The sequence below is a fragment of the Gymnodraco acuticeps genome, unplaced genomic scaffold, assembly GCF_902827175.1.
Source record: "Gymnodraco acuticeps unplaced genomic scaffold, fGymAcu1.1, whole genome shotgun sequence".
NCBI lineage: Eukaryota > Metazoa > Chordata > Actinopteri > Perciformes > Bathydraconidae > Gymnodraco > Gymnodraco acuticeps.
In genome coordinates, this window is record NW_022990711.1 from 57,937 (window position 1) to 66,602 (window position 8,666).

Genomic DNA, 8,666 nt, shown 5'->3' on the forward strand with positions numbered 1-8,666 from the left:
TCCGGTTAGGATGTATTAGAACGAAATCTAAAATGAAAATTGTAAATAAGCAATCTGTATGTAAAAAAACCACCTGTATGTAAATTGTAAATAAGCCATCTGTATGTCAAATATGTCTTATATGTCTTAAATGATATGATGAATTGGAAATGGGGGACCCTGATGTAAACAAGACAAAAGTCTTTCTCTGGTCTGCATCCCCTTAACAATTGTATGTTTTGAGCTGTACTGTACTGTACCCAATATACAAGCTGTTACTAAACTTTTCAATCAATCAATCAATCAATCCCTGTGAGCACAGTGTGCTCTGATTGGTCGGGACACGTAACATGAACGTGCCAGGCGGCGCGGTCCCGTGGGCTAGATGCGCGTTCATAATGCAGAGGGAAATAACTCTCAGAATAACGTTATTAGCACATTATTACAACTTGAGGAACGAATGTTTTTAATAAGGGCTATACAAGTGTTCATACTGGGTAGTTTATTTAGTTTAAAAAAAAGTATCCAACGAGTTACAGACCACTCTTTCCCCATGTAAGTCAATGGGAAAAAGTGTTTCCGGGCCTGGCAACCAAACGGAAGTGTAGTACCGCCGTTTGGCCAGCACGAATATTTTCATCTGAGTCCGGCGCACTTCCTGGGGGCTTGGTATGGGCTAGTTGCACAAGATGGCGTCTATCAACTTCCGGCGGCTGGGTGTGCGGTTGTAAACTTCCGGTCTACAGTAGAGCGGTAGAGGGAAGTGCGATAGATAGCGTATAGATAGCGTATAGATAGCGTATAGATAGCGAGAGAGATAGCGTATAGATATTATATAGGCACTATTTTACACTCGATGTCTCCAAGACCTACCGAAGGTTAACATCAGTGATGTACATCGGCTGGTACAAGCGGCAGGCTCAGCCCCGAGGAGCAAAAGAGAAAAGGGGTTCAAGATGTAGCTACATATCCAGCTACGTCGACAATTATGAAGGTAAGTGACAAACAAAGCTGTAGTTACTGGCTAACTTTGACAAATGTACAGTCTTGATACAGTGTAAATCGTTTTAATGATGTACTATTACGTTTTTTTGGATAACATGAATGATATCCAATTCCCCACAGTTTCAAACAAAGATCTACCTTCAGGGAGAGTGAGCGTCAGGGCTAGCTGTTACAGGTCCATGAGAAAGCATGAAAAGCCTCACGATCTCAGAGTAGGGAGGAAAATAAAAAGTGTTAATCGGTTCAAAGCCTCAATCAGGTTCATGTTCTGGGGTTTTGATGTGGCAAGAGTAGGTAACCTGTGATTTAGGATTCAAATAAGCCCAGCTAGCTGATGTGTTGCAACAGATTACATAGTGACAATACATTTGCTCACATCAACTGGTAGCTAGCTACACTGAACAAAAAAATAAACGCAACACTTTTGGTTTTGCTCCCATTTTTCATGAGATGAACTCAAAGATCTAAAACATTTTCTATATACACAAAATAACCATTTCTCTCAAATATTGTTCACAAATCTGAAAAAATCTGTGATAGTGAGCACTTCTCCTTTGCCGAGATAATCCATCCCACCTCACAGGTGTGGCATATCAAGATGCTGATTAGACAGCATAATTATTGCACAGGTGTGCCTTAGGCTGGCCACAATAAAAGGCCACTCTGAAACGTGTATTTTTGCTTTATTGGGGGGGTCCGAAAACCAGTCAGTATCTGGTGTGAGGGGTAGGGTTAGGGTAATGTTGTGAATCGAGTGGCCTGTGTTCGTCGTCCATAACATACGCCTGCCCATACCATAACCTAGGGCTGTGCGATTATGGCAAAAATCATAATCACGATTATTTGGGTCAATAATTGATATCACGATTATTTTTGACGATTATTCATTGACCATATATTGAACTTTAAAACAAATAATATTTTACCAATAAACAAGATCAACAAATATGTTGGAGCGCACTTCCAAAACCATACTAAACATATATTATTAATATGATAAATAAATTAGACCAAAAATAAATTAAATCAAATATGATGCAGTGCACTGTCACAACCTACTGAAAACTCCTTAACATATAGCCAACATTTTGGTAAAACATATTCAACATATTCCACTCAGTTAAACGTTGAAGGCTGGCCAACCGTCATGGTCCAGAAGTAACAGGAAATAAATGTTGAACTACAATTTAAGACCAAAAAAAAATGTTTAGGCCACCATGGCAAATGCTGGTAGGGCTGCTCATGTCATCTCTTAAAGATTTTTTGCAAGAAACACCAGCCTGTTTACATGGTCTGGTTTCAGAGATGAGCGCAGTCAGGTGACAATATTGCCACCTGTACTGAAGACCCTCAGCCACGCCCCGACACATGGGGTGACGCCGGCCAATCACAAAGCTTTGATGCGTTCAAGTGCATTATTCTGGCACAGGAAGATTATGTTACAGGACATAAAACAGAATATTGTTGTTCTATTTTTAGACACATCTCGCGATTGACTGGTTGGGCACCCCTGGGCTAGACCATAGGTCTGTTGTGGTAGCAAAGTAGTCAGCTGAAGCCACATCTCTCTCAACTTCCCCACGGCATTTGTCATATAGTGCAGGCAGCGCAGACCTGCTGAAATAATACCGAGACGGCATCGCGTAACGCTTGTCCAACGTGTTGACAAGTTGCTTAAAGCCCTGGTTGCTAACAGTGCTAACTGGGCACATATCTTTAGCGATGTGAAATGTAATGGCACCTGTAATATCTCTTTGTCTCTGCGAGCTCGTCGCGTAGGCCGTTGCTCTGTACAATGCATCCTGAATCGATGACTGTGATGATGTGGTGGATGAAGTCGAGCGGGCATCTGCTTTTTGTTGTATTACTGCCCGGTCGTATTGCACTTTGTGGTTGTTTCAGATGATTAAAGAGATTGGTTGTGTTAGCGTGTGGTGCCAACACAACCTGGTAACAAATCCTGCACTGTACTTTATTTTGCTCCACGTCGGACTCCTGAAAGCCAAAGTACTTGCAAATAGTGGAAATAGTTGACCCTTCTTTTTAACGAGTTGCTGCTCTTGTTCTGACATCTTCGCTCGCGCTGAACACTCACAACACATGTCACTCCCACGTGGCCGAGTGGGCTTTTAGGGAGGGGCGAAAGCGCACCCAGCAAAATAATCGTATTTTGTCAATTATGCTGTTTTCATAATCGTAATCGCGATTAAAATACGATTAATTGCACAGCCCTACCATAACCCCACCACCACCATGGGCCACTCGTTTCACAACATTACCTTAACCCTAACAAGAACCGAGGTAAGTACAGTATGTGTTCACAACCAATCCACGATTTAATGAGTATTTCCTTTGTGCCAAGAGCTGATTTAGTATGTTGCATCAACAACCTTTTCAATTAAATTGACAATTCTTTTGTATAATTAATAGGGTGTGAAACCAGGCAGAGTGAGTGACATGGTGTTCATTTCCACTATGCCAAAGCAGTTTACAGTTGCTGACGGTGTAAGGTAATATATTGTCCTAAGTAATTGTATGTAGCCTGCTACAACTTTGTGATTGTTGTCTGAGTGTAAAATTGTTCTTAAAGTCCTAATTATCATATAAACATGTTCAAAGGAGTACACGTTACAAGGCCGTGCGGGGGGAGCTGCCAGACCCAGATGTCCTCAAAGTCAGCGAGGTATACAAGGACTTCTCAGCAGACATCGCAAACCGAAAAAAAAAAAGGAATGGCTCACTACTCAACTCAACGACTAACACTCTTTCAGAGGATATTCTTCAGATTATGGACTATTGTGATGTTGTCTACCAAAATGCACATAAATCAGATCTTGCTCCACTCACCATAGCCTACAATAGACTATGCAGATTTGTTCTTGGTTGTCCTTTTCGTACACATCACTGCACAATGTATAACCAACTTAAATGGCCTTCTTTAAATGTAAGAAGACACACGCATTGGCTCCAGCTGATATTTAAATGCATTTATCTTAACTATCCCCCTTATTTAAAGCAGTATTTTGTACCCTACTCACCAATTCATCAAGTTAGACATTCTGTTCAGATTTATTTCTCTGTCCCCTCTACAAAAAAATTGATTGGCAGAAGAGCGTTCATTTTCAAAGCCCCAACTGACTGGAATACTTTACCTTCTGCTATTAGATCTTTTGCATCATTGGGTATGTTTAAACATGCATTATCATCTCACTTTCAACTGGTCTGTACTTGTTATTAATGAAACTGATATTGATGAAACTGATTTGCTTGACTGTCTCAAATTGTAATGATTGTATGCATTGCTTGAATTTTACTTAACAGACTGTATGTGGTTTGTCTTGTGTGTCATGTTTTGCATTTTGTCTTTTTGTTTATGTATGTCTGTAAGTTGTTGCTATTGTTGGGACCCCCTTGAAAACGAGATGGTGCATCTCAAGGGGTTTATCCCAATCAATAAAAATGTCTATATGTTGGAAATGCACACATTATATATATTTTTTGCATCTACTTTCTGGATATTGTACATCTGTTCATCTGTTATATAAACTAGCATTACTTAAATATGCAGACTAATTGAAATGTTTAAATATGTATTTCCCCCCCCGATATAACATCAACCTATGTTTTGTAAAAGTTTATTAAATTAATCTGTAAAATGTTATCATATTGTGGATTTATTAAATTATGTATTTTCCTTTGTTATTTATGTGTGCGTTTGTTTTGAGGATATAATTCATTAGTACCTAAACATAGTATGGTATAACTGCTTTTTGTAATGAAATACACAATTGGTTTGGGAGCAAGAAATCTTTTAATCGTTGTTGCCCAGGCTTGCCGAAATGAATGGAAACTTATCTCCCGATTATAACATTGTGTAACTTGCTGCTGTTAAATACCGTCAAACTATGTGCTTTATGTGCAATATATACTTTATATACATATGCCATCTTTAATAACTGTAATATATATACCGGGCTGCTAAATCCTAAGAACTGCTACAGGATTTGATTTGTAGATTTGATTTGTTTTTTATCTGTATTTTTGAAAATTATGTCACTTTTAATCTTTTTTTTTAGCATATTGTTTATTATATTATAACTTAGTACTTTTTTAGCATATTGTTTATTATATTATAACTTAGTACTTTTTAAAGGTCACATGTCATGGCCATTTCCACTGATCATAATTCCATTGTTGAGGTCTACTAGAATAGATTTACATTGTTCAATGTTCCAAACTCACATTGGTTTCTCATACAGCATCTCTGTATAGTATGTATTCAGCAGTATTCACTCTCTCCACTAAACGGCTCGTTGCAGCTCTTGCCCCCCCCCCCCCCGCCCCCTCCCTGTGAGCCCAGTGTGCTCCGATTGGTCGGGACGTTGTGAATCGCGCTGAGCTCCGTGGAGGTGTTATTTCCTTGTTTAGCGATACACAGCCAAACTCACCCTGAGCACACACAAAGTCACAGCCGAAGTAAAAACAATAAGTGTGGCTTGATATTGAGTAAGAAAAAGGTTGATAAACGCTGTGAGAATGGGTCTGCAGAGAGAATTTCACCGCGATCCCAACTGTCTGTTATCAGCCTGCAGTCAGGGAGGAGAAATCAGCAGAGCTGCCTGCACTGAGTGTGTGTGTGAGGAAGTCCGTGGATTGGTCAATTTGGACCAATCAGCGGGGGCTTAACGTAACGGCTCCACGGATTGGTCCATTTCGTTCCGGGGACGACATGGACAGTGACGTATCTCCAACGAGGCGTTTTGGGGAGGTATTTTCTGTTTTAGAGTTTTACTCGCTACATGGTGTACTTTGAGGGTTTTGACTCTGCACACCGTTTACATGCATAAAAACCTTCATAACACACAAGGGGACGGGTAATAACCGGAAAAGCATGACATGTCACCTTTAACGCATGTAAGATATTCAACACTAAGCTGTCTGTGGCTCTTTCCTGCTGTAACGCTGCAAATTTCCCCTCTGTGGGACTAATAAAGGTATTCTGATTCAGATAACGGGACGAATTTGTACAAAGGGGCACACAGCAATGTAGTGCTGACTTTCTTACATGCTGGAAGGCCAATCGCTTTTCTTTACCCCGAAATCCTGTCAAACTGTCAAAGTTCTGTACTCAAACCGGAAGTACTCAGCCGCACACCCAGCCGCCAGAAGTTGATAGACGCCATCTTGTGCACAGAGTCGAGAGCGTGTAAAACCCGGGTTGCGTTCCGATAATCAAAAAATCAGCTCCTAAATTCTAACCCTATCTCCTATTCCTTGACCTCTGAGTGAAACGTCACGGGGTTAAGGGATAGTGGATAGGAGAATTCAAAAGGATTTAGGAGAAGAGACTGCGGTACTTTAGAGAATCCGAATGCACTTTCACTATCCGACGTGTTTATGATGCGCCAGCGGACGTCATGAATGTGCGTCTGCTGCTGTGGGGAAACTATGGAAACTACAGTTTTATATACAGCGGACTACAACATGGATGTATAATAAGAACCACTGACTACTGTAAACTCATCTAGAGACTCTGCACCGTGCTCTGATGCTGTTGTGTTATGCTTTATGAACGTGGACAACAGAGAAACATATTCTTCATGACCAAAGTTGGAATTTAAATAAAAAAGGAAAGTGAAACTTATGCTCGTCACCCTCTCCCTCCGGTCCACATTAATACAAATGATCCCAATACGTATGATTGTATGAAAATATCTTAAAATCAATACAAATGTATTTATTATAAACGTTAGTCCTTACCATCTATCACTGTGTATATCACCATTCAAACATATTTGAAAAGTTGAACAAACTCCACACAGCTCAGTAAAGACTGTGAGATGTTGACTTTATTTGATCATTTCAGTCAAAACTAACGTTCATATTTCTCTTTTTGATTATAATACTGATGAACGTTCAAAACAAAGCACTTTGGCAACTTACCACATACGTTTTAAAATGCTTAATAAGCACCGTAACTTTCATGATATCATTTCTCGGTCATAATCGGTTGTTTCCGTGAACGGCCGACTGTTGAGTGACGGCCAATGCTGCGGCTGCAATGCATTGTGGGGCAGCATTTTCTCCTCTCCTTTCGGTTAGGGAGGTCCAGTGGTTCCTAATCTAAAGGAGGTTATAAAGGAAGTTTGAAACCTCCTTTCCTTTCATTTGGAGAATTGGAACGGCACTTATCATGGCTGCTAGTGACGTACTTCCGGGTCATTTCACTCCGTTAGGAAGGTTCCTAAGCTAAATGGACTATTGGAACGCAACCCCGATGTGAGCACTTGCAGAAAAAAATTCTGAGCTTGTGTGCATACATTTACACTTGTATACAATATCCACGTAACTGTGAACCAAATTTACACTTGTAAAAAATATCCACGTAATTGTGAACCAAATTTGAAGTCACAGAAGAAAAAAAAAGTTTTGTAGCTTGTAGAAAAAAAATGAACTTAGTGATGAAATGTTCACTTGCAGAAAAATACATATTTTTTAAATATATTTTCCATTACAACTGCAACTTGGTTATTACAACCTCTCAAATCAGTCATTACAACTTGACGAATCTGCTCTGTGGCAGTATAAATCGACGAATCTGCGGTCTTGACTTTTGCTACACTTCTTGCGATAAATGTGTCGCAAAAGTAATTTTCACCTGTAGATGTGGGGGGAGGGAGGGGGTAGGAGCGAGGGGGCGGAGCTATCAGAACGACGAGGCTCGGGTCAGTCACACATATACAGTCTATGGTCACACACAGTCACACAGCCACAGTCAGGTCGAACCGGATGACTGTGGGGGGACGAACGGTTCGTATTGCTACCAGTCCGCTGACATGGCGCGTCAATCAACGGTACATTTTGCCCATTACTTGCCAAGTATTACTTTGAATATTATTATTGTGATTGAGGATTAAATCCGCTTTGAAGACCACCGTTTTATATCGTGCAGTTTAGCGGCAAAATAACGTCAGTTAGCCAGCTAAAGCTAGCTTTGTTGAGTTTATGCTAGCTAAACAAGTAGTGGTTGTAGTCTACAGCAGTCATTCATATATTATAGCCTACTGCTTTGGCACTAACGGTTGACAACCGTTTATGAAAATAAAACCAATTGAACTGTGCTGAAATAATGACAAGTTTTATAATTGTCTTGGGCTCCTGCTGTGTTTTTAAAGCCTTTGTAAATTATCCATGCTATTTTCTATTTAGCTAACGTCGAAGTAGTGTATGTGAAATCAACCTCACAATAAGATGTGTGTATATTACAATTATTAATGTCATATTTCAAGATGATTAGTTAGATATTACAATATGGTTGGTTGAGCTGGAGTTCATTATTGAGCTTACACGTTAACGTCAGTCATATCTGAAGAACAAACCCAAACCTTGTTGTTTTTATTAATTGCATTACCAAATTGATATCAAATAAACAGTAAGCATTGGTAACACAACTTCCAAAGTTACAGTAAAATAAAAAGGACCCTGACTCGGACAATACATAATCCAACATGTTCAACAGAAGAGAATAAGTTATATTGTTTGTACACATGGTACTTTACATATATATCTGTTTGTTTAAGGTGTCCAGGTGATGCAGACAGGCTGGACCAGAGAGTGAGAGACAGAACTGGACTCCTCACAACAGTGAACTTCAGCACAGGTACAAAGACTATTTTTTCATA

At 39.9% G+C, this 8,666-nt stretch overlaps 1 long non-coding RNA gene across 1 annotated transcript; it reads left to right on the forward strand.

The window, feature by feature from the left end:
• The first annotated feature begins 647 nt into the window (after positions 1-647).
• LOC117556315 lies at positions 648-3,806 on the forward strand. The gene is made up of 3 exons (XR_004570536.1): positions 648-973; positions 3,415-3,494; positions 3,604-3,806. It is a non-coding gene; the product is annotated as an uncharacterized LOC117556315 (long non-coding RNA).
• The last annotated feature ends 4,860 nt before the right edge of the window (positions 3,807-8,666 follow it).